The sequence below is a fragment of the Symphalangus syndactylus genome, chromosome 15 (assembly GCF_028878055.3).
Source record: "Symphalangus syndactylus isolate Jambi chromosome 15, NHGRI_mSymSyn1-v2.1_pri, whole genome shotgun sequence".
Taxonomy (NCBI): Eukaryota; Metazoa; Chordata; class Mammalia; order Primates; family Hylobatidae; genus Symphalangus; species Symphalangus syndactylus.
In genome coordinates, this window is record NC_072437.2 from 81383297 (window position 1) to 81409455 (window position 26159).

The 26159-nt window shown below is 40.8% G+C and overlaps 1 protein-coding gene across 10 annotated transcripts in view; it reads left to right on the top strand.

Moving 5' to 3' along the window:
- The window catches only part of LACC1 (laccase domain containing 1), a 168444-nt gene that overhangs the window by 90083 nt on the left and 52202 nt on the right, over positions 1–26159 (top strand). Inside the window, exon 9 of one of the 10 annotated variants that reach the window (XR_010116027.1) lies at positions 21709–21814. The exons of 7 other annotated variants lie outside the window; for them this stretch is intronic. The gene's annotated coding sequence lies outside the window, so the exon portion shown is untranslated. Of the gene's footprint in view, positions 1–7626; positions 7947–18842; positions 18953–21708; positions 21815–26159 lie in introns of those variants that run through there. 2 more of the 10 variants (XR_010116026.1, XR_010116023.1) reach the window with 2 other exon arrangements.

The window sequence follows — 26159 nt, forward strand, 5'->3', positions numbered from 1 at the left end:
TTAAGAGAACTGATTCTTAACTATATTGATTACCTGAAATTGGCCATGAAAATTGTCTTGTCTGTACCCCCACCTCAAAGTTGACTGGCAGGTCACTGATACTAAGCTTACGTTGCTCTCTAGAAATGTTCTCTGGCTACCTCTGATTGCCTGTGGGACTTCCTTTTTGATGTTCTTGTGGCCCTTACCTCTATTTGTCATCATTATGTATATATCTGCCCCAATTCATGGCCATAGGGACCACAATGTCTAGCATTCAGCAGATGCTTGACAAATGTCCCCTGTATCAATGAGCACATAAAATGCATATTTTTCAGGTGCACATTAAAACTAAGAAAAGATCGATCTTTACTAACGGCATGTTTTTCTTTCCTTTTTTTGTTTATATAACATTTAATGAGCTCCTATACTGTAATTTTAATAGGCCCTGGGGATTTACCAAATAGCAAGTCATGCTTCTTTTATTAAAGAAGCATACAGTTTACCGAGGAAGACATAAATTGCTTTCTCTTTGTATTAATATGTCCTTCCATCTGTTTCTACGTGTTTTTTATATGTTTACATTAGTTGGTTTGCTAAGTTATGATGAAACTCCAATACATACAAGTTTATATACAGAAGAAGATCTGAAGGGCCACATACCAAAATATTAACAGTTTACCTCCAATGTGGAGATAGAATAGGGGAACATAATATTTTTTTCTTTGTACTGTTTATACTGTTCGAATTTTTGAGTACATATTATACTTAAAATATCTAAGAAGAAATTTAAAAAACTTTTACAGTTAATACAAATTCAAGGATGTATGAAGCAGGGTTGGGAGCATGAGGGAGTAGGGAGGATGCTTCAGGGTGAAACTGTTCCACCTCAGATCATCAGGCATTAGTTAGATTCCCATAAGGACCATGCAACCTAGATCCCTCACATGCGCAGTTTACAATAGGGCTCGTGCTCCTATGAGAATCTAATGCCGCCACTGCTCTCACAGGAGGGAAAACACAGGTGGTGATGCTCACCAGCCCGCCATTTACCTCCTGCTGTGAGGCCTGTTTCCTAACAGGCCAGGGACTGGTATGAGTCCACCATCTGGGGATTGGGGACCCCTGCTGTAGATAATGAGAATTACCTGGAGAATTTTAACCAAAGGGTGACGAGATTCAATCTATATTTTTGGATGATAACAGATAAGATTGAGAACTAGGTTACACTGGTGAGAGGCAGACTGAGCTTAATGATATATTATCATTTGGTCTTTATATAACAAGACTGCTTCTCTACCTAGTTTTGGGTGAAAATAACTTGCACTGGAAGTTCCTAGGGTGTGGTATACAAGTCCTTAAGTGGCTATAAAAACAGACAGTCCAGACACTCAGTCTCTCCTTCTTTCAGCTCTAATGTCATTGCTCTCTTGTATCCTGGCATCAATTAAGTGTTGGCAAGGGATAAATTCAGTCTTGCTTTGAGTCATGTGGGTGGACAGTGGTGGTGAAGGGAAAAAAGCTCCTAGCAGAGGTCAGGCTTGCTGGAAATACAGAGATGGAAGTTCTCTGTTCCAAGAATAGTTAATGGTGTCAGGATATAGGCTACAAATTGTCATTTGAGGGTGGCCTGGCTTATACCTGGTGGCACTGGCTTCAAACCAACTGAACTTTGAGTTATAAAGATGTCAATTCCTTCATGTGGTGACTTTCATAGGTGCTATCTCCTATAGGGTAGGTTCAGGTGAAAATGAATGGAAGGTAGGTGAGAGTCCATGGGGTACCACCCACTGGATGTGAAGCACCTCACATGGAGTAAGGTGACTTGTTAGATCCCTCCGGCAGAAGAGGCAGGCAGGGAGGTGAAGCATGATTTGTGTATTGATTTGACTCTGCCTGCTCTTGTTGCTAAACACTGCATGCTGTCCAGGAACATGGAAGTGGGGCTGGGTGAAACCTTCTACTTTGACAGAGTCTTTTCCTGACCAGAGCAATCGTTAAAGGGAAGGTCACTTCCTGTCCATTGCTCAGTTGAGATCACTTTAGACCATAATAAAATCTGAGGCCCTTGTTATCATCCATAGATATGGGTTTTGTTTTGTTTTTTCATTATATACCCAGCCAGTTGCTAGCACAGGCCTTCCCAGAAACAATGGGTCAGGACCAGTTCTTGTGTCTTCCACATTGTAGAAATTAAACAACCACCTCATTTTCTGTTTCTTTTTTTTTTTTATTGTACTTTAGGTTTTAGGGTACATGTGCACAATGTGCAGGTTTGTTACGTATGTATCCATGTGCCATGTTGTTTTGCTGCACCCATTAACTCATCATTTAGCATTAGGTATATCTCCTAATGCTGTCCCTCCCCCCTCCCCCCACCCCACAACAGTCCCTGGAGTGTGATGTTCCCCTTCCTGTGTCCATGAGTTCTCATTGTTCAATTCCCACTTATGAGTGAGAACATGCGGTGTTTGGTTTTTTGTCCTTGCGATAGTTTACTGAGAATGACGTTTTCCAGTTTCATCCATGTCCCTACAAAGGACATGAACTCATCATTTTTTATGGCTGCATAGTATTCCATGGTGTATATGTGCCACGTTTTCTTAATCCAGTCTATCATTGTTGGACATTTGGGTTGGTTCCAACTTTTTGCTATTGTGAATAGTGCCGCAATAAACATACATGTGCATGTGTCTTTATAGCAGCATGATTTATAGTCCTTTGGGTATATACCCAGTAATGGGATGGCTGGGTCAAATGGCATTTCTAGTTCTAGATCCCTGGGGAATCGCCACACTGATTTCCACAATGGTTGAACTAGTTTACAGTCCCACCAACAGTGTAAAAGTGTTCCTATTTCTCCACATCCTCTCCAGCACCTGTTGTTTCCTGACTTTTTAATGATGGCCATTCTAACTGGTGTGAGATGGTATCTCTCTGTGGTTTTGATTTGCATTTCTCTCATTTTCTGTTTCTAACTCAAATCTAGGGACTGTCTGCTGGCTTTAGGTCTTTCTACCTTGGTGATACCTGTAATTTGAACATTAATGCTCTCTGTCCCTGGAGCTTGATTGGTATTATTCTAAAAAGATCTTCTCAACTCATGCATTTATTTGTTCAACAGGTACTGGATTTTTTGAGTGCTAATGTGAGTCAGGCACTGTGTGAGGCATTAGGAATATAATAGTAAACAAAGAGAACCTTAGGCCTGCTGTAATGTTGCTTAAAGCCTAGGGTAGGATTGAAATACTAAATGAAGAATAACAATGTAAATGCAAAGCCAAAACTGTGATAAGGCAATGATGGAGTGCTACAAGGTAAAATTACATAAAAGGAGAATCATCTAGTGAGGGAGGTCTGAGGAGGCTTCCCTCAGGAGGTGATAACCCCACCAAGCTCTTCCTTCAGGAGTAGAAGGGCCTAGGTTTCTGGGCAGGTTGATCTACTTCCTACTAGAAAGCGAAGCAATATTTCCCAGGTCACACTAAAAAATGGGAGGCAAAGCGGTCCCATCAGATTATAGTTCTAGTTCAATGGGGCTTACTCGCCCTTATTCACATTGCTAAGGGATACTCAAGTGACTCTTTGAAGGACAAAAAGATAAGCTTCTCTAGAATAAAAAGAAAGCCAATAGATATACCCTGCTAAATGTATTAAAATGTCACTTAATATTTATAGAATATCACTGAAGTGTAGGGTCCCTTCCTGACACCTACATCTTGTGGGGCCAAATAGCCATTTTCCACTTACTTTGGGTACTTTCCCCACTCTGAAGGTTCTGTTCTATAGCCAGCCTGCTAAAGCCTGATTCCAATCACTTTTTCCAATTTTTCAGGGTCTTTTAGGATTTTTGAACAGCAGTTATTTTTTCTTTTCTCGTCACAAAGAGACATGCTATAAGTTGTCCATGACTAAAACTGATTCAGGTATTTAGTTATAATGCTGAAGAAATGTGGAGGTGTAAATACAGTAGTTAAGGGACAAATTCTGCTGTCTGAAACTCCCAGGATGGAATTTCCAGCCATAAGCAAGGGTGCCATTTGGCATTTCTGGGTGGGGAGTCTGACTGCCAAGCTCACTTCTCAGGGACAAAGAGCACTTGCCGCCTGGTAGTCGTTATTAACAGCTGTGTGACTGGGCCCCACGGTGATGTGTTGCAAATTTCTTTTCAGAATTTCCCCAGCTAAGAGGAGATTCATGAGTCAGAATGTTGGGAACTCCACAGGCAAGTACCTTGATTTTGAGGAAAATTTGTCTGGCTCATGAATCATAAAAATAAGTAAGTGCCATATATTTAGAAAGAGGTACCGGGATGTGTGGATGTGGAGAAATTGAAATGTAAACAAATATACATACACCAACTCCTTCTTCTCCAAAGAGACCCCCTCAAACTGATGGCTTCCAGAGCACATGAATAAAAATGATTGCAATGAGTTTAAAATACTTAACATTATTTTGTAAATCATTAAATGCTGTACAAATTATAACCCAGTGGACTCACAAATTAAACAGGGCTGATTGATAATAAAACAACAAATTAAGCAACACAGGGGAGTATTTGACTGTTGTTCGGAAATTAACCAACTCTAACATGTAGGAGTAATTAAAATAATTCCAAAATAATGGTGCTTATTAATGTTGGAAACTGGAAGAGACAGTCCAATCGTATTTATTTAAAATGCTTACACTTTGTACTTCAATTGTGTACTTTTTCATGTCTATTGTTTCTTGTGAGCATCATTACAACCTCTTTTTTTACATGTTGACATGAGTTTATTTCGTGGTTTTGATTACAAACAAAACATGTTCATTGTGAGTAACTCAAAGAGGTATAAGGAGAGATATAAAATTAAAAGCAAAGTTCACAGGGAAATCCCAACTGAGATAATTCTTGTTAAGAATTTTGTCAACATCCTTGCAGACACTTCTAGGCATATATGCAGTAGATATCACTTAAATAATTTTGCGCTTGCTACAAGGTTAAGACATTGTAGTACATGCATAGTCAATCTCTTTTTCTTCTACTCTCTGGAAAGGAAATTTTATCCACTTAGCATTTTCTTCTTTCTCCACCTTATTTTTTGGAGTGTGGTAATCAGTGAAGAAAAAAAAACAAAGGAAGAAGGAAGAGGGACAAAAGAGAAGTGGCTGATCTGTTTGGGTATCATTGTGATGTCTTTGGTTGAGAGTAGAAAAGCGTATTGGGGAGGAGGAGGCCTTCAGGAGCTATTACAATGTGAGAATTAGAGAACAAGATGAAAAAGGTGGGATACAAAGGCTATTTTAGGATATGGTGCTGTGGGTTAGGAATTGTAGGTTCTTTAATGTTTTCTGAAAATGGAGAGCCAAGGCTGAAATTACTCTGTAATGCCTTTTTGTTGCTGGGTTGTTTCTGTGAATGTGACACTGGGCTAAATTGAACCACAGTGAAATCTGGAATTTATTTGATTTGCACATAAATGGGATTATATCAACCATACTGCTTTGTAATTCCTTTTGTCTTGAAAATATGTGATGGAGCTTCTATTTGAGTCAATGAATATGAATTACATGATTCTTTTCAGTGGATGCATAGAGTCTCTTGTATGAATACCTCATATCTTTTTGAACTAGTCTCATGTTGGTGGACGTTTTGGTTGTCTCTAATTGTGATGAACATCTTGTGTATACTTGCATATTTATGTAACTACCTCATTGGGATAGATTCTTGGATATAAATTTTCTGCATGAAATTGTATGTACGTTTTAAATTTTATTACATAACACCAGCAAAAAGTCATGCTGATTTATGTTCCTCTCACTGTGTATTAAAGTCCCATATCCACAAAAATCTCATTCTTATCATTTCTTATTAGTTGGTGAAGATTAGCACAATTTTGACAGCATATCTACGGTATACATATGAAGAAGCTGAAACCCAGAGAGATTGAGGGATTCTTGCCTAAGGTGTTAGAACTGATAGTTCTAGTTCGTCGGCCTCTAGAGGTGTCATTGCCTGGAAGATCCAGATGATAATATGTCCATCAGGCCTTACAGAAATCACCCACAGGGAAATGGAAGATACTTAAAACTGGCAAATGAAACAATTTCCAGTTCAATCCATCTGTGTAACAAGGGCATACACACCACTGTGACGAGATGATGTGTATAAAAGTGCTTTGTAAATCACTGGAGATTGAGGCACTGTTTGGGAAAACAATTACCCCTTTCATCTGGATAATTAAGACTGTGTATTTTAGCTAATAGACAGGAATTATAAATGTTTGTGGTTTGACCTTGCATTTGAGTGTCATTTTTATCATCTGTAACTCGATAGCTAAATTCCTAATAAATGAAGCATTTATTATATAAAGTGCTGACACAGTACTAAATCTGGACCACTTTTCCTTGTGATAGCCTGATGATTAAAGGCCAGAATGTCCAATTCTGTGCTGTCTCATAGCAAATGTACTATAGGCAGTATTCTTCTGCTGTTAATCCATGTCCCCAGATTGCCTCTGACCTTGGCCCAGGAGGCCTGTTGACTCCATGCTCATTTATACTCATTTTGTCTCTAGAAACACTGATCTAGACAGCTCTTTCTGAGTTTATTTTACTTGCTGCGGTCCTGCTAGACTCTTAAGGATTTCAGGCACCAGAACAGCTGTGTTTAACCTTGTCCATTAAGTCCTTACCCAAGAAACCCGTCTGAATTGGTGATGTTTCTGAAAACACAAATGAGGCCAAATTACAAATGGAGGAAGCATCTGGGTTAAAATAAACTGTCACCAGACAAAAGCTATCTCCTTCCATTTTCTTTTTTGTAAGAAAAACAGGTTACTAGCTTTAATCTTATTCTTAGGTAAAATGTGCTGTTCTAGTCTTTTTAAAAGCACTTGCCTCAGAATTTCTACTCAGCAATAAGAAGAGGGGGCAGGCCCGGTTATCTGCTTGTAGTAATAAAGATCCACATTTATCTTCTGCAATTCTGCCTTTGGTATTCTTACTTTGAACTGGAATAGCACAGGAAAAGTGGATTGAGGACCGCACAATTGGAGCATGACTTGTGTTGCCTGGTTACTGAGATTCCCCAGAGATTAGATCGTCAGGGTATTTAGATGCACAGAAAAGCAAACAAACAAACCTCCTACCTTCCTGGTAATTCTTTTATGAGGACAGGGCAACTTCTAAAATTGGAAACCTAGATTAAGGGAGAAAATAGTTTCTATTAGCAGAAGATAATGAATAGTAATTATCTTCAACGCTGTCAGGGGGCCTCATCATTTGTGAGTCATGGTCAGTGGGAAGTGGCCATGCTCAGTATGAAGAGTTTCATGTTGCTTTAATTCTGGGGACCCTCAGATGATGCTGCACAGGCCTGCTGATCTTCAGAAGCTGGTCTGCGCATCTGCAATAAAAGAGAAGACCTTCTAAGTCACTCACTGGTTTTGAAAGAAGTAAAATAGAAGCAGGCTTTTAAGTATCCCTAAGGAGGGCACTATAGGATTTGTATTGGAAATGGATCTGAAGACTTAGGAGAGACTAAAAGATTAGAAATACAAAGAGGTCAATTTTCTTCCACCAGCTAGTTTAAAAGTAAGTGTTGGCCACATTATCTACTATTAGCTCCGTGTCTTCATTGCCCTTCTCGGTGTTCTTCTGCCCTAGGTCACAGAACATTTTCCTGAATCGGATTCTGGGTTAAAGCTGCCAATAGGAAGAATTCACATGAGATTTGAAAGGTGGAAGAGAAGGAGAAAGTGTTTTTTTCTTGCAACAGTTTGGCTGGGGAGCTGAGATCTTCACTGAGGGCTTCCTTTGTCTCCAGGTTCCCGTGGACAGGTAGCCGATGTCATCAGCGGTGGCTTCTCTGTGATCACTACACCACCAGGTCTCCTAAAGTGGCCTTCTTGACCTTTGCCTCCCCAGCTCTTTCAATGGTTATGTAAAACTCTAATTATGTATATTAAATATCTTTCAGGTCAAAATACATAGAGTCACTTCCCTCCCCACATATGGAGTAATTCTGAATGATGTAAAGGCTCGGGCACGAAGGCCCCAAACCTTGGTCACCTATGTTGATAGATCTGAATTTTGATTAGCGTCAAATTATAGACCAATATATGTCTTACAGATGTTAAAAAACGTATGGTATAATTTCATTTTTTTTTTTTTTTTTTTTTTTTTTTTTTTTTTTTTTTTGAGACGGAGTCTCGCTCTGTCGCCCAGGCTGGAGTGCAGTGGCGCCCTCTCGGCTCACTGCAAGCTCCGCCTCCCGGGTTCACGCCATTCTCCTGCCTCAGCCTCTCCGAGTAGCTGGGACTACAGGCGCCCGCCACTACGCCCGGCTAATTTTTTTGTATTTTTAGTAGAGACGGGGTTTCACCGTGGTCTCGATCTCCTGACCTCGTGATCCGCCCGCCTCGGCAAATAGTTCAAAAGCAAACTAATTTGTGATTTTAGAAGTAATGATAAGTGTTTATGTTTGGAAAAGGCTGAGCAGGGTGGGGACTCGATGGGCCATGAGAGAGGCTTGAGATGCTAGTAATGTTTGATTTCTTCATCAAGGTTGTGCTTAGATGGTTGAGTTCTTTTTGTGATAATTCATTAAGTAAGATAATCATAATATGCCATTTTTCTTTCTTTTCTTTTCTTTTTTTTTTTTTTTGAGATGGAGTTTCATTGTTGTTGCCCAGGCTGGAGTGCAATGGCACGATCTCGGTTCACTGCAACCTTCGCCTCCCAGGTTCAAGCAATTCTCCTGCCTCAGCCTCCCAAGTAGCTTGGATTGCAGGAATGTGCCACCACACTCAGCTAATTTTGTATTTTTAGTAGGATGGTGTTTCTCCCTGTTGGTCAGGCTGGTCTCAAACTCCCAACTTCAGGTGATCTGCCTGCCTCAGCCTCCCAAAGTGCTTGGATGACAGGTGTGAGCCACCGTGCCTGGCCAATATGCCACTTTTCTTTATATATATGTTAAAATTTAATAGAAAATTTATTTTAAAAAATTTAAGGCTGCTAGGAAATTTCATTTTCCTTGTGCCAATCCTAAAATGACAATTTAATTATTGAATCCAGTCTTACTCTTTGACAGATGATACAACTGAGACAGCAAGAGACTAAGTAACCTGCTCAATGTCAACCTTCAAGCCCAGTTTTCCATCCATTTATAACCTGGTTTAATGCGAGAATTTTAAAAATCAATTTTCCTAGTTATCTTTTTTCCCCATTTTTTTTTTCTATTTATAGTCAAATGGAAACAAACTTTGCATAAAAATAGATGGGAAGATTGACTCCAAGCTAATTTGTCATCTCAGGCATTACTTAAGAAATGTCAAAGTCTCTAGTGAAAAGATCTATGAGTAATATCGGTAAAGAATGTGCCAAACTTGCCAAGGTATTTAGCATTTAGGAGTAGGAAGCAGAAGAGCTGCTTCAGCAGTGATTTGGATGTGGCTGTAAATCAAGCAAAAAAGCCACATGTTGTAAAATGTCACCAAGAAAGGTAAGTTGGGTATTGCTTAAAAACACCAATTTTGTCCATTTGTCCATTTCCCACAGCTTCTGCTGCCATTGAGCCACCTAGGTGGTCATCCCTGAATCCCTCAGGTCTAAGAGGCCCATCAGCTCAGCATTACTTTGCCTGCTGTTCTTCCCCAGAGAATATGGGCTGACTGGTAAATGCCCCTCAAGTGAACCCTACGTTCCAGGGAGTTCCACCAAAGGAGGGCTACTTCCCCGGAGAGCTGAGGATTTTATAGTTAACAAAGGACAAGAAGATTCTTTCTGCAGAGTGCTTCTCTCGGCTCCCCCTGGCCCCACCACCAGGGCCCAAATCTTAATATATTTTGGGACATTCTAGGTCCATTACAACACATACACGGTGTTGTAGTCTTTTAACCCATTACTTTCTTCTTTTTCTTTTTGTTTTTGAGATGGAGTCTTGCTCTGTCGCCCAGGCTGGAGTGCAGTGGCGCGATCTCGGCTCACTGCAACTTCTGCCTCCTGGGCTCAAGTGAATCTCCTGTCTCAGCCTCCTGAGTAGTTGGGATTACAGGCACCCACCACCACGCCCAGCTAATTTTTTTGTATTTTAGTAGAGGTGGAGTTTCACCATATTGCCCAGGCTAGTCTCGAATTCCTGAGCTCAGGCAATCCACCCGCCTTGGCCTCCCAAAGTGCTAGGATTATAGATGTGAGCCACCCCGCCTGGCCAACCCATTACTTTCAAAAGTCAGCAATAGTGTGTGCTTTTGGCTTTTGCCTTTGCTTTCTCTGAACTTGCATCCAGCACAATTCAAAAAAGACAACTTTTCGCAATCTATTTTTTCCGTATACATGTGTTAAAATTTCACTATATACCTGTCAGTGGGCGAAGTGCTGAGGACATATAGTGAATAACAAACAGTCTCTGTCCCCAAGCAGTTCATGACTGGTTGCAGAACAGTCACACAAAATAATAGTTTAGCTTCAGGAATAAATTTTGGTGCTGCTAAAGCATATCACGTAGGTCCTAACTATGAATTTTAAAATTCTGTTTTTTTGATAGTCTTCGCTGGTGACCTTCCAATATGAGGCTTACTGCTATTTTGGATAAAATGATTTTTTTGAGAATTCCTCCTGCTTGACTTCATTTAACTGTACCAAATTTGGGCATCGTTTGGGAGCATCCCAAGTTCAGATGAAGAATAGAATATACATATAAGAAATAGGCTGAGACTTCTTATATGAAATTGATACTGACTAGAAGTCCTAGGAGTAGGGAATTTTATTGCAAGAAGCTAAAGAAATTCATAAAAACACTTCTATTTCTGAGCTGACCTCAAAATATATTTCATTGTGGGGTGTCCTAGAGTCCATCTCTGCTACCCAGCTCCATCCAGATCCTGCCCACAACCATCCTGGGACAGCCCAGGGTCTGGCAGAGGAAATCACATGGACTTCAACCCAAAAAGCCATAGCCAGAAGGGCTGGGAGCCTCTTTTATTGTGGGTAACACTGAGGAAATGGCCCAGATCACCCCTGAATTGTCACTGTGATGAAAGCAAGACTCTGTCGTGGACTTGTAGATACTACGAGGGCGGGGGCATGAATATGTTTTCCCTACTGGCATACAGTAAACTAGACTCCTTCCTTTGAGATACCTATGAACTCTCAGAGAACCTAGAAAGTGGGACAAAGAAATGGAGATTTGAAGTAGAATAGGCTGGATTTCTGAACATTTTGTGATGACTGGACTGTGAAATCCTGACCATTGCACTTGGGGGATTTGTACAGGGGGATAGCCTAGTTTTATCACAAACTTATAAAGTTAAAAATAGTTACTAAAATTAGAAGGATAGCATATGGTCTTCAAAACTAGAATCTTAAGTGGTGGCTCAGTAATACTCTCAAGTTCCACTGCCACCTAAGCTTCATGTAAATATAGCTGCCTTAAAGGTATACCATCCTGTATTTCTTTGCCTGACAGCTTTGCCATTTTTCCACGATAAAATTGATACAGCACAGAATTGTCCATACTGTTGGTCTAAAAGTCAAAAAACCTGGATCTAGCCCCAGTTTGACTTCTAGCCAGCAATGTGATACTAAGCAAGTTACTTAGCTTCACCTAAAGAGCTTGTTAAAAATTTAGGTGCCTGGGGCTCCAGATACACACTACTTGAATGGGAAATGTCATTGAAGAACATTGGCAATCTGTATATTTAACAAACACCTGGATGATTCTTACTATCAAAGGACCACTAGATTTAATACCTACATTCTGCTGGTACATATGTTCACCTTCCTAAAGAAAGGCACCTGAAATCTTTGTTAAATAACAGGACACCCAGGGGTCAAATAGTGGACTTTGCTTCCATTGGTTGACATCTGAGTAGAGCAAATGTCATTTTCTTGCATCAGCTTCTTTAATAAATGGCCAATGATTTTCTGACAATAAACAATGGGGATTAGTTTTTTTTTAACTTCACTTGGATTTGAAGTGAAAAAAACTTGAAGTCCTCCACAAATACATGTTTACCAAGTATCAATGTTTCAACAAACCATTGAGATTTAAGTTGCACCTTAATATTATTCTTCCATATTACAAACAGTTTAACCTGCAGATTTTTGTGGAAATGAGAATCTGAAACCCAGGAATAGGGAGTGGGTGGGAGGCAATTTCACAGGGTCTAGCAGATAAATACTGGCATGTTAACCCACCATTTGCAGTGTGAAAAAACATTATTCACTGAGCTTGAATTGAAAAACAGTATTATTTCCCCACACATTTCTCCTGATCACTTTTCTGGAATGGTCATTTGTGCATCTTGTGCTGAGAGTCTGAATCCAAAGAATAGACTTTCTCTGCGGGTGACTGAAAAAGGAAAGCATGGCAAGTGTCATAGGCACTTCCATCTAAGGAGACTGATAGCATTCTATTCTGCTAAAGAAATATGAAAAAAAACAAGAGAAATATGTAAAATTTATTGTTTTTGAGCTCACTTTGTCACGTGCACACCTGTGCATGCCTATGTATGTGTGCACCCATGTGTGCATGAATATGTTTGTGCACACCGCACATGTGAACTAAGCTGAGGTTGGCCTCCTCCAGATTACAACAGGAGGCCTTGAGCATTCCCCATTTACCCTGGCAAGTGAGTGCATGAGGATGCAGGGCAATGCCCGGCAAATTGCCGCGTGCTTTTTTCCCTGATATTAGCCTGGCTGGTGTGCCAGGCCCTGGGGAAGTGCTGTTACAGGCACTGAAGGCTACCCCTGTGAAGCCTCTCAGGCTGATGGATGGGAGTGAGTCTCAAAGATCTGTCAATCCCGCCTGTCAGGAGCCTGCCAAATGAAAGATATGCCAGGCTGACTCAACAAAAAGCTCAGCATCATCAAGCAGAAATGGCTGCTGAAGGAAGTGAAGAAAGATAGAATGGTGGGGGGTCGGGGGTGGGGAGAGGACACCAATAGCTCTGGTTTTACATAGGAGGAACCTGTTTGACTTGTTAGGTCTGATTTCTGTGAATCCGCAGTTTTTCTTGGTGTCATCTTAATTATCTTCTGTGCAAAGAAAAAAAGGCAGTGAGTGGCAATAATTAATTTGCATTGTCAATTGATTTTTTTTCTTTCTAGGAATTCTTCTCACTCAAAAGCCATGTTATATAACCATCTGTTTTTCCCTAAAGATGAATTCTGTTAGGTTTATTCATTTCTGTCTCTTCAGAAGACATATTAGCATTGCCAATATTGAGCATCTGTGTGTGTGAGAGCAGAGAGAGAGAGATTGAGAGAGAGATTTGGTGGTTTTTCCTTTTTTAAACAGTTTCGTGTCCCTTGACACCATTTCTCTTGCTTTCTGGTTTCCAAACTCCAGTGGCCATTCTCACTTAGGAACAGATGCTATGCAAAAATCAGAGCCCAAACGTATCTTACTCTGAGGCTTAGATGGGAAAGAGAACCTTTCTCAAGGTGAAGATGAGGAATTCATGCAAATCGAAATTTCAAAGAGGTCTGCGTTCTATTCTTGCTGGCACTATCCTTAGAAGGCACATCAGTTATCTGCTCAGTTTTTATTTCTTTTCTTAGAAAATGGAGAGAGTGGTGCATCCTCCCTTTTGGGGGGGAAAAAAGAGGCAAGAACAAAGGAACACAGTCATTTTCTGCTTTTCTACTTTTCTGATTTTGTCTTTTTGCTTATTTCATTCTCTGATAAAGGACCAGTATTCTCACCTCCTTTATCCCTTTATTCAACAGTTTCTGCTAATGTCTGAATAGGCAAAGAAAGTATTTGCATATATACAATCGAGGGCAGTGGGCATGCTTGGCAAGTACTTGGTCCATGGTGTTCTACTCCAAGACTGTCTTCTGGAGTAAGCTCTGTCCAAAGTTAGGAGGAGGGTGGCTGTTTGGAAAATGATATAAAAATTGGCTTACAAAAGCAATTGCAACAAAAGCAAAAATTGACAAGTGGGATCTAATTAAACTAAAGAGCTCCTGCACAGCAAAACAAACTATCAACAGAGTAAACAGACAATCTATAGAATGGGAGAAAGTTTTTGCAAACTGTGCATCCAACAAAGGATCTAATATCCAACATCTATAAGGAACTTAAACAAATTTACAAGAAAAAAAAAGCCAAACAACTCCATTAAAAAGTGGGCAAGGATATGAACACGCATTTTTCAAAAGAAGACATACATATGGTCAACAATCTTTTATTAAAAAGCTTAACATCACTAATCATTAGAGAAATGCAAATAAAAACCACAATGATATACTATCTCATACCAATCAGAATGGCTATTATTAAAAAGTAAAAAAATAGCATGCTGGTGAGGATGTGCAGAAAAAGGAACACTTATACACTGTTGGTGGAAGTGTAAACTAGTTTAACCATCGTGGAAGACAGTGTAGCGATTCCCCAAAGACCTAAAGACAGAAATGACATTCCACCTAGCAATCCCATTACTGGGTATATACCCAAAGGAATATAAATTGTTCTGTTATAAAGACTCATGCATATGCTCACTGCAGCACTATGCACAATAACAAAGACATGGAATCAACCTAAATGCCCATTAGTGATAGTCTGGACAAAGAAAATGAGGTGCATATACACCATGGAATACTATGCAGCCATAAAAAGAATGAGATCGTGTCCTTTGCAGAGACATGGATGGAACTGGAGGCCATTATCCGTAGCAAGCTAACACAGGAACAGAAAACCAAGTACAGCATGTTCTCACTTATAGGTTGTAGCTAAATAATGAGAACACATGAACACATAGAGAGGAAATGTGTTCACCCAGCAGAAACGGCTGGAAAACAATACACACTGGGGTCTATTGGAGGGTGGAGAGTGAGAGGAGGGAGAGGATCAGGAAAAATAATTAATGGTACTAGGCTTAACACCTGAATGATGAAATAATCTGTACAACAAACCCCCATGACACAAGTTTACCTGTGTAACAAACCTGCACATGTACCCCTGAATATCAAATTACTAAGGAAGAGAAGAAAGTATCTGAATAAAAGGAGCAATACAAAAAGTAAAATAAAAAGTGGCTTAAAACTGACTTCTCCAAGCCTCCCTCACAGTCCCTTCATCCTGTAGTGTTAGCCCCCAAAGACATTGGATCCTCCTACCTTCTTCACACTCTTGATCCAGTGAACTCCTAGAGCAGGGTGGGAGGCAAAGTTCTGTGGCAGCCACCACATGTCAGCCTCTGAGTGCCCTCCCAGCCACATTCCCAGAGATCCCTGTCTCCATGCCCCACCGTTCGTAAAACCTAACAGCATCCTGTGCAGAGTAAGACTAAAAAGTGTCTGTCAAGCTAATGAAAAAGTGAATTAATTAGTTAATGTTACTTTTCTAGGTAACATTTACTCTGGGTGAAAATGAGCCAGGAGAACACACTCTATAAGTAAATGAAAATCAGCAGGTTTTTTTTTGTTTTTTTTTGTTTTTTTATGCTCTAGAGAATGAGCGAAGTGATCTGAGAGGAAGCCCTCAGGGGAGCCCCTGAGTGCCTTGGGCCTCAGTAATGAGATGAGGTCTAGAGAAGTTCAATGGCCCAGACACTGAGAAAGGAGGCTTCTTGGGATTCTAAGGCTTTCTGCTCTGCTAGCTCGGAAATCCTTGAACAGCAGGATCAGTGGTGATTAGAAAAGCTGTCGAAGGAGAAAAAATTCTCAGTTTCACTCAGGATCTGGCTGCTCTCATCCTCACTGTTATGTCCAGAGCTTGTGGGTTAGAAGAGATTCCTTTAGCAAATGGTGAAGAAGGGTTGTAACTGTGCGTTTGACTGGAGAATTCTATAGGCTTACCGCGAGGAGTGGATTTGTGCTTTGGCTATGGAGATAGCAATGCCAGGGCTGAATGCAGGTGTCATCTCTAGAAACATGGGTTTAAGTTTCGTAACAGCATACAGTGTTCTTATCATGTCTAACCTTGGAATACTGGAGCTGGAATCTTCTCTGACCTGCTATGCTTATGTTTAAGGCATTACCTTTGGCATCATCTTTATGGTAGCTCCTTGCTTACAAACTTCTATGAAGTCCTTTTTTAGTGGCAGAATGCATCAGAGTCATGTGGCACCAAAGTATGTTACCAGCAGTGAATCTCTATGGATCTGCAGCAACCTTAATTCTTTCCTCCTCAGAAGAAAGAATTTATCAAGAGGCATAAGGCAGAGTGCTGAGGCAAGTTTTAGAGCAGGAGTGAAAGTTTATTAAAAAGCTTTAGAACAGGAATAAAAGGAAGTAAAGTACACTTGGAAGAGGGCCAAGCAGGTGACTTGAGAGATCACGTGTGCAGTCGGACCTTTGGACTTGGGGTTTTATATGTTGGCATGCTTCCAGGGTCTTGCGTCTCTTCTTCCCTGATTATTCCCTTGGGGTGGGCTGTCAGTATGCGCAGCGGCCTGCCAGCACTTGGGAGGGGATCATGCGCAGGGTGTTTACTAAAGTTGTATGCATGCTCACTTGAGGCATACTTGCCTTACCAAATGAATGTTCCTCGAAGGTCATATACCAGTTAAACTCCACCATTTTACCTCTTAATGCGCATGTGTGTGAGCCTGCTCTCCCAACTCCTGAGATCTTATCAGGAAGCTGCTGATCACCTGCTTCTGGTTTTTTCTATCTCCTGGGAGACTGCCTTTCCCTGGTGCCAACTGCAACCAATTATTATTTTAGAGAGATCGCTAACAACCACCTGACATCACCTGATGGTTGCCTGACATTCCTGGTTGGCAGGGGCCCTCTCCTGATCTGCTCATGTCTGACTAGCTACCTACTGTAACAGTTTCTGTGTTATCTTTAATATGTGAGCAAAATGACAATGAGCAACTCATTGTCCTTTAGAGATTAGCAATACGGAAATATTATCTATTGTTTTATCATTTGAGTCAGGAGAGGCATCTGAGGATCTGTAATATGCTACACTAAATGTAACAACAGAAAAGCAGCTTTTCTTTCAAGGGTATATTTGCTTATCAACTTTCTGGAGAGGCTTTGGGTAAGACATAGCTGTTTTGGACTTTAATCTCCTTCAGCCAAGCACACAGGTGCATGCTCATAGCTCCCCTCCTTGTGCTTATGATGTTCTGAAAATGTTTTCTAGCCCTTAGCATACTCTTTTCTCATGGAGCCAGTCTCTTGATTCCTTGAAATTTTAACATTTAAAACATATCCTAAAGCTTCTGGCCTCCTTGAAGCCTTTTCAGAAAACCCTTCTCTAGAGCTCTTCAGATTTGGTTGGCTCAGTTAGAGCTTATTTGAAGCCAAAGCAAGCTACATATGTGACTTCTGTGTCTTATTTGCACATTGTCAAGTCTTTTCATTTAACCTGGGCTTTGGATCTGTCCTACATGGGCAAGGAAGTCCTTTGATACTGCCATGATCTTGAGAAGCATGTTCTGCAGATGGTGGATGATGTTAATAGAGTCTAACTAGTCAACAGGTTTAACTTGGCCGAGAGGAAATGAGACATGAAGGCCCAAAGGGTGGCTGATAAAAAGGCACAGAGTTACCTGAATGGGCTGTGTTCCATTTTGAGGTTCCTGGTCCAAATGCATTTGAGAACTGTCGTGGCTCAAAGCCCTAATATCACAACTGATGGCTATTTGGCCATTTCCTGCTTTGGGCTCTTAGTTCAGTCATTAGAGGACATATGCCCTGCAGACTTCAAGTTACAAGTATAAAGAAATCATATCTTTAAAAAAATACAGTTTCCAAAAATATAACATAACTAAATAAAACCCAGTACTGAAGTCAGGAAGAAAGACCAGTCTCTAAATGCTTAGTTGAAGTAGCTGCTACAGCACATGGAACATTTTGTTTGTTTCTTTTATTGAAGACAGATTAGAGAAATGAGAAGCAGTTGAGTTTGGGAAGTTAATTATTGTATCATGTTGTCAAATCTTGTAATATTTTAAATGTAGGATTACATGGACATTGTCTGGGAACAGGCGGCTATAAGGCAGCAAGGGATTGATGAGGAAAAGCAAAACGTTCTCGTGTCAGTCATTAAATCAGTTTTCCTGAACAAAGGATAACCTTGTGTTATACGTATTTGGGGTTACAGAGTGAAAGATGTGCTCTGCATTCTCATGTACACCAGAGGCATAATCTGACCCAGGTGTAACCCAATCTATGAATAAAAAGGTGCTTTATAACAGGATTTAATTGTACTTGTCTGGAATTTTGCCCCTCATTCCAGTTGTGGGATTTAATTAATCCTTACCCAGAGGTCAGTCACTTCGAGACAAATGCCATAAAAGGGCAGAGAATTATCTCACTGTGAATTACAGTTAAGCACAGCCAGTATTCATTTTATTACTATTATCAATTGTTTAAAAAACTTTGCTGAATGATTTCATTGTACATGTGCCTTCAGGCTTTCTACAGCAATTTGGAAAATACATTATAGAATAAACCACAAGATTATTAAAATGACTTTAAACAGTATAAGGCCTATTTTCAAAGAAGGTTGTAATATCCATATTTACTCACATTTCATCTCCTTATATAATTATTCACACTCTGTATTTTGGGGATAGAACTTATAAAAGCGTGTGTTCCTACCTAATTATCTCACCACTTCCCCCTTAATTTTTTCTTTTCTTCTTTTCTGTTGAAGGAACTCTGACTTCTAGCAAGAGCTCTTAGGAGAATTTCAGAACTAGAGGCAGAGTGATCTGGATAAAAACACCAGAAACCCTTTTTAATGTTCTTTCCTTTCAACATATCTAATTCTTTTTCCTTCCAAAGAATACCTTTTGAACAAAACAGAGTGGGGTTGTCCTCACCACAGTTGACAAAGGCTTAGATTAAAGCTTTCCTCCTATTGCCCTTTTATTGCCAGTTTCTTACCTGTTTCTGCCCCCTTCTTTCCTGAGGTGACAGAGATTGGTCTGTGACTGCTGCTACTGCCACCGAGCAAAATTAAGAAGGGGAAATTAAGAAGGGGAGGACGTGAGTAATAGCTCCCTCCAGACATCTGCTTGTGCTTCGGACCCCCACAACCCTGGGGGAATGGAGAGCAGATCTGAGGTGATTTGCCTGAAGCCATTGCTTGGTAACCTGTTTTGAAGCAAGCACACTGAAGTATTAAATATAAAACTTGAAAGAAAAGGAAATTTAAAATAAAGCCCACTTTTAATCACTGCATATTTTTCCCTCCCCCTTTTCTAATTCATCTTCCCTTTTTATCTCTTCAAATAGGGGGTCAGAGGTATATTTCAATTAAGATCTTTACCACAATCCCTTCTTTACACCCAGATAAAGGGTTGGATGTGGGAGGATGGTTTGTCATAAAAATATAAAATAACTTGCCTGGGTAAGTTGCCGTAGTAGAAAGAGTGCTGCATTTACAGCCAGACTACCAGTGTTCAAGTTCTAGCTTAGCTATTAACTCTTGCAACTACTTAACCACACAGTGCTTCAGTTTATTAAGTTGCAACATGGGTGATATGATTTGGTTCTGTGTCCCCACCCAAATCTCATCTCCAATTGTAATCCCCATGTGTCGAGGGAGGGACCTGCAATCCCCACATGTAAGGAAAGGGAGGTGACTGTTTCATGGGACAGTATTTTCCCCATGCTGTTCTCATGACAGTGAGTGAGTTCTCACAAGATCTGATGGTTTTTATAAGTGTTTGGGAGTTCCTTCTTTGCCCATCCCTCTCCTGCCACCATGTGAAGAAGGTGCTTGCCTCCCCTTCCACCATGATTGTAAGTTTCCTGAGGCCTCCCTAGCCAGACAGAACACTAAGTCAATTAAACCTCCTTTGTTTATAAATTACCCAGTCTCTGGTAGTATCTTTTTTTTTGAAACAGAGTCTCGCCCTGTTGTCCAGGATGGAGTGCAGTGGCATGATCTTGGCTCACTGCAACCTCCGCCTCCTGGGTTTAAGCGATTCTTGTGCCTCAGCCTCCTGAGTAGCTGGAACTACAGGCACACACCACCACACCCAGCTAATTTTTGTATTTTTAGTAGAGATGGAGGTTTGCTGTGTTGGCCAAGCTGTTCGTGAGCTCCTGGCCTCAAGTGATCCACCTGCCTCAGCCTCCCAAAGTGCTGGGATTACAGGTGTGCACCACCACACTTGGCTCTGGTAGTATCTTTATAGCAGTGTGAGAACAGACGAATACAATGGGCCTAATATTATTCTTAAAATGTTTTTCTATTTCACAAGTATTTGGTAATTCAGAAATCATATAAATATTGTATAAAACTTAAAATGAAAAATACATACTATAGAAATGTATAGTGCATGTTAAAGGAACAATGTCATATTGATCTTAATTTTTTCTTTGCTTGTGTGTTTCTTCCATTATACCAAGCAAATAGGAATAACCTAATATTTATGTTTCAAGTACTGTGCTTAGTGGCTTGCATGTATTATTTTTTTATATATATATATATTATTTATATAACTATTGGGTACTAGTACCATATCTACTAGTACCATATCTAGCTACTTTACAGAAAGGTAAAGTAAGTGCCCAAGGTCACACAGCTGGTAGTAGGGCCTGGAGTGGGTTGAATTTTGCTGCACCCCCAACCCAACAAAAAGATATGTCCAAATCCTAATTCCTGGTACTTGTGAATATGGCCTTATTTGGGAAAGGATCTTTGTATGCGATTAAACTGAAGCTCTAGAAATGAGGTCATGCTAGATGAGAGTGGGCCCTAAATCCACTGTGAATGTCCTTCTAAGAGACTGACGGACACACAGACACACAAAGGGAAGATGGAGACAGAGATTGGAGTAACAGTGTCACAAGCCTAGAAATGTCTGGGGCCACCAGAAACTCAGAAGAAGCAAGAAAGGATTCTTCCCTAGAGCCTTCAAAGTGAACATGGCTCTGCCAACACCTTCCTTTAGAACTTCTAGCCTCCAGAACTACCAAAGAATAAACGTGTGTTATTGTAAGCCACCCAGTTTGTGGTAATTTGTTGTGCAGCTTTAGGAAATGAATACAGGGCCCCAGGATTGAAATTGAGGGACTCTGACTCCAGAACATGAACACTTGATCACTTTGTTTTACTTTCCCTTTTTATTTGAAATATAAGTAAATTTGGGAGAAAAGAAAATTACCCAAGTGAATGTGGTTATAATTGTTTTTGGTGAAGTGGAATGGTTAATTGGGGAAATGTTTTGTCACACAAGCTAAGTTGTTATGTAGGGGTGGGATTGTTGGAACTCTTAGTTGTTTAAATGTCCAGTCCAGAAGTTGCCTAGAATAAATTTTTAAAAATTACAGACATCTTTTTGAAGGATGAAATAGTGAATTAATACCCAGCAAAGACAAGTAAAGTTACTAACAAGTAAATACAATTAAAGCAAAATACAAAAAGATTCTACTTGATGAGGTGAGATTTGTATTACTATTATTAATTATTATGATTAGTCATTTAAAAATTAATAATGACAATACCAATTTTTGATTAATATTGTTTTATGTTCTAAGAGGGAAAAAAACTATTTGACAGTTTAATAGTTTTATACTGAGCTTTTTGGATTAGACTAAAACTTCTCTGAACAATCTAGCATTTCCTAGTCATATGTTAAGTATTTTCTTTATGTACAAATTTTTGTTTTGTAAAATATTTTCTCCATTTTTACTGATTTACAAATCTACTTTTAAAAACTTTAAAAAATGTACTTCTCTGGTGGTTGAGGAAAGCTCTAGTTGAAGCTTGCCTCTTCTCTTGGCCTCTTCTCCTGCCTTGCCTCTTTACTGAACCACTTCGCACAGTGCAGCCCAGCTAGAAGGCTCAGAAGCCACAGTTCCCATGCGCCCCACTCACCTTTCTCTGAGGAACAAGAAGGACCAAAAAGCCTCAGCAAATGAGCAAGTGGGCGCCAGCACCAGTGTCCCAGTCCACCTATGGAAGTATCCAGAGCAGCTACTAAGCTATGTCTTTTTATGCTCAGTAAAAACTTAAGTCTATGTGAGCTAATTCTCTATCTCCATCTTTGATTTTTCTCTTCATGTTGGATCCCATATTTGCAACTCTCTGTTGCAGTCCTCCCCTTGGTTTCCCCCCTAGTCCCTTGAATCAAATGCCATTGTTGGAGTCCTTCCTTCTTTTTCCCCTTCCAACCTGACCCTAACCTGGACCTTTTCTAAATTACTCATTTCTGTTAAAGGCACCACGTTCGCCCTGGAATGGAGGCTCACGGCTTTGCCAACATCTTTGATTCTGACCCCTCATTGCACGTGCTTCTAGTCAGTTACCAAGAGCTGTTAAGTATATGCCATAATGTCCTTCACATAGAGAGGTGAAGCCAGCTGGACTTCCTGGGTCGAGTGGGGACTTGGAGAACTTTTCTGTCTAGCTAAAGGATTGTAAATGCACCAATCAGCACTCTGTGTCTAGCTAGAGGATTGTAAATGCACCAATCAGCACTCTGTAAAAACACACCAGTCAGTGCTCTGTGTCTAGCTAAAGGATTGTAAATGCACCAATCAGCACTCTGTAAAAATGCACTAGTCAGCGTTCTGGGTCTAGCTAAAGGATTGTAAACATACCAATCAGCACTCTGTAAAAACGTGCCAATCAGAACTCTGTGTCTAGGTAAAGGATAGTAAATGCACCAATCAGCACTCTGTAAAATGGACCAATCAGCACTCTAAAATGGAACAATCAGCAGGATGTGGACAGAGCCAAATAAGGGAACAAAAAGTTGGCCACCCGAGCCAGCAGCGGCAATCTGCTCAGGTCCCCTTCCATGCTGTGGAAGCTTTGTTCTTTCGCTCTTCACAATAAATCTTGCTGCTGCTCACTCTTTGGGTCTGCACTACCTTTATGAGCTGTAACACTCATGGCGAGGGTCTGCAGCTTCATTCCTGAAGTTAGCAAGTCCACGAACCCACTGGAAGGAAGAAACTCCAGACACATCTGAACGTCTGAAGGAACAAACTCCGGACACACCACCTTTAAGAACTGTAACACTCATCATGAGGGTCTGTGGCTTCATTCTTGAAGTCAGAGAGACCAAGAACCTACTGGAAGGAATAAATTCTGGACACAATATCCAAACCATCCTCTCTATTCCCACTGTCATTACCTAGTTTGGCCTCTTAGTGCTTCCTGCCCAGGCTGTTGAAACAACACTCTGCCCACATGCTTAGACAATTTCCCACATCCATTTTGATTGGCCCAGACCTTGCCATTCTATTTATTAAATATTTTAAATATCCCTCCTTCCTGTTTTACTAACAACAGAATGAAAGTTTGGTATTAACAGAGATGGTAAGGGAAAACGTTAAACCCCACTTGAGCAGGACTCCACCCAATTCTTCCCAACTTGGGTTGGCCTTTCAGGATTGGTGCTCTTATCTGGAGTTGGTGCTCTGTGATCACAGAAAACTCACATTGATGTCATTTTCCCTTAAAGTGTATCTCATGCTGAACCACACTATTTCCCATTATTCTGCTGTTTAAAATGCTGCTGCAGTCCTTGTTTCTTAGACATTCAGGACCCTGCCTAGGCTTCAAATATTTGAATGAAAAATTAACAAAGGCAGTGAAGTAACTGGTTCCTACAGATTTATTCTATGATTTAATTATATATTTGGCAGGAAGTTACTTACCCAGAGATACTTCTTTTCTTCCAGAAAGGACAATTTCTTTCTGATAATATGTCTTGCTCGAGTTGTTGCCATTCTTCCTCAGTACCCCTCCACCATGCCTGAACTCTTGACATCCAAGTAAATCCAGAGATCTCTCTGGAATCACTGAAAGAGTTACTGTTTTCGTTGACAGTCTCACTATTGTCTGCTGAAATTTTACCAGTCAGTTCAAGTGACAGTTGGAGGACACAGTGGAGAAAATGTTTCCATAATCGGAGGTCTTACTGATGTGTAGTCATCAAGCTTCAGAGGGCTGGAAACTCAAATAGGTTGAGAGTTGGTGAGGTCAAATATGAACTCTCAGCACACCATCAACACCACGGGTCTTGCCAATTTCTTATACAAAATACTACTGTTTTTCTCTAAAGTGGTTTATATGCTCAGCAGTAAAGCTGAGGTATGCTCACAGTTTGTTTCTGTGCTGTATTTTGGGACAGGGGCTTGTCCTGTGCAATCCAGAGGCCTGGGCTGGGTGGGCACAGTCTTTTCACAGGCTAATGCTTTAGGTGATTGGCAGGTCCAACCAGTTCCCATGGCCCCTCAGCTGACTTTTGGGCTCCAGAGTCCAAGCTGCTTTGTTCATTATTTCCCACTGTCTTGTCCCCCTTCCTTGCTCCTCTCTGGAGTGAGACTGAGAGGCTAGTGCTGCTGTCCCCCAGCCCGTTGGTACCCTATCACTTCTCAGAGCATTTTCTGTTTAACCAAAATCAAATAAAACAATTGCAACACCAAAACTCAAAGAAACAGAGGATGAAAGGATGCATATTTGTAGCCAGAAAAGCAGTCCCTGGGTCTTAAGGGTGTTGTACAAATTGAGCTCCTACCCTATTTTCATCTTATGTTTGAACTTTTGTGTTCCCATTGGAATTAACCTTGTTCTGCTCTCTCCTGAGGTTGGAGCTTAAGTTCCCAGCTGTGGCTGGTAGCTGTTCCAAGATGTTTCTTTTATGTAACCTATATTTTTCAGTTCTGAATAGAGTGGTTCTGAAGTAAGTGCTTCACACCTGCGTGGGTGTCTGCTATTGTTTGAATGTGTCAACTAAAATATATATGTTGGAAATTTAATCTCCAATGCAGCAGTGTTGGGAAGCAGGGCCTTTTGGGAGGTGTTTAGGTCATGAAGGTTCTGCCCTGATGACTGGATGAATGCTGCTATAAAAAGGGCTTGTGGGAGTGGATTTGCTCTTTCTTTTCCTTCCTCCTTCCACTGTGTGAGGACCCAGCAAGCAGACTCTCACCAGATGCTGGCACCTTGATCATGAGTTTCCCAGACTCCAGAACTGTGAGGCAATACATTTCTGGTCTTTATAAATTACCCCGTCTCAGGTGTTCTGTTGTAGAAGCACAAGCAGACTAAGAGAGAATCTCTTTTCTTTTTTGACCTAAGGGTTATCCTGTATTTTCCATCTTGGCTAGTTGTTTCCATCTAGTGTGTGCCAAAACTAGAAACTTCAGAGTTATTCTCAATGATTCCCCCTTTCTTTAAGTCACCACATCCCATACGTGTTCAGCCTTGAAGATTTTGTTTTTCATTTATTTTTTATTTTTCTTATTTGAGACAGAGTCTTGCTCTGTCTCCCAGGCTGGAGTGTAGTGGCATGATCTCAACTCACTGCAACCTCTGCCTCTCAGCTTCAAGTGATTCTCCTGCCTCAGCCTCCTGAGGTAGCAGCTGGTAGTAGCTGGGATTACAGGGGTGCACCACCACGCCCGGCTAATTCTTGTATTTTTAATAGAGACAGGATTTTGCCATGTTGGCCAGGATGGTCTCAAATTCCTGGCCTCAAGTGATCCGCCCACCTCAGCCTCCCAAAGTGCTAGGATTACAGGTGTGAGCCACTGTGCCCAGCCCAGCCGGGTGATATCACCTCCTAACAATGTCGTTGCCACAAGTCTTACTGCCCCACTGTGCCCCTTTTGACTTACTATTCTGGCTGTGTTCATTTATCATGACTTTATGCCTTAGTGCCTGATGTTTTCTATGCCCTTGATGCACTTCCACTTGGAACATCCCAACTCAAAATTGCTTCAAATCCTTATTGGAACATAGTAAAACATGGTAAAATACAAAAACAAAATGAATCAAACAACGCAAACAATCCAACAACTAAAGTCTACTCATTCTTGGAATCAGGTTCATTCCAAGATTCCTGATCCCTGGTGGTAGGGCAGATGGCTTCTTCCTGGCGCCCCCACAGGACTGTGATCACACCCTGGCCACTTCCCATACAGGCTGAAAAGTTCGTTGACTGTGGGAGGACAGGGACCATATCCTATTCATCCTTCTGTCCCCCTTTCTAAACTGTCCATTATCCAGAGGGCCTGCTGTGTCCAGCTGATCTGCAGTTGACTACACATCCCCTGCACTGCTCTCCAGAGGCTGACCCTGATGACTCAGTGCCCGGAAGAGAAGGGCTTTTCCTGTACGAGCTACAGATTCTCTTTAAATTGCTTTCAGGTCATGCACATTTGTTGTCATCTTCTTTCTTTACTGTAAATTACCAGGATTCCTGGCTACTTTACTTTTATTTTCTCCAGGGTCTAGACTGCGTCTGATAGGATCATAGGTT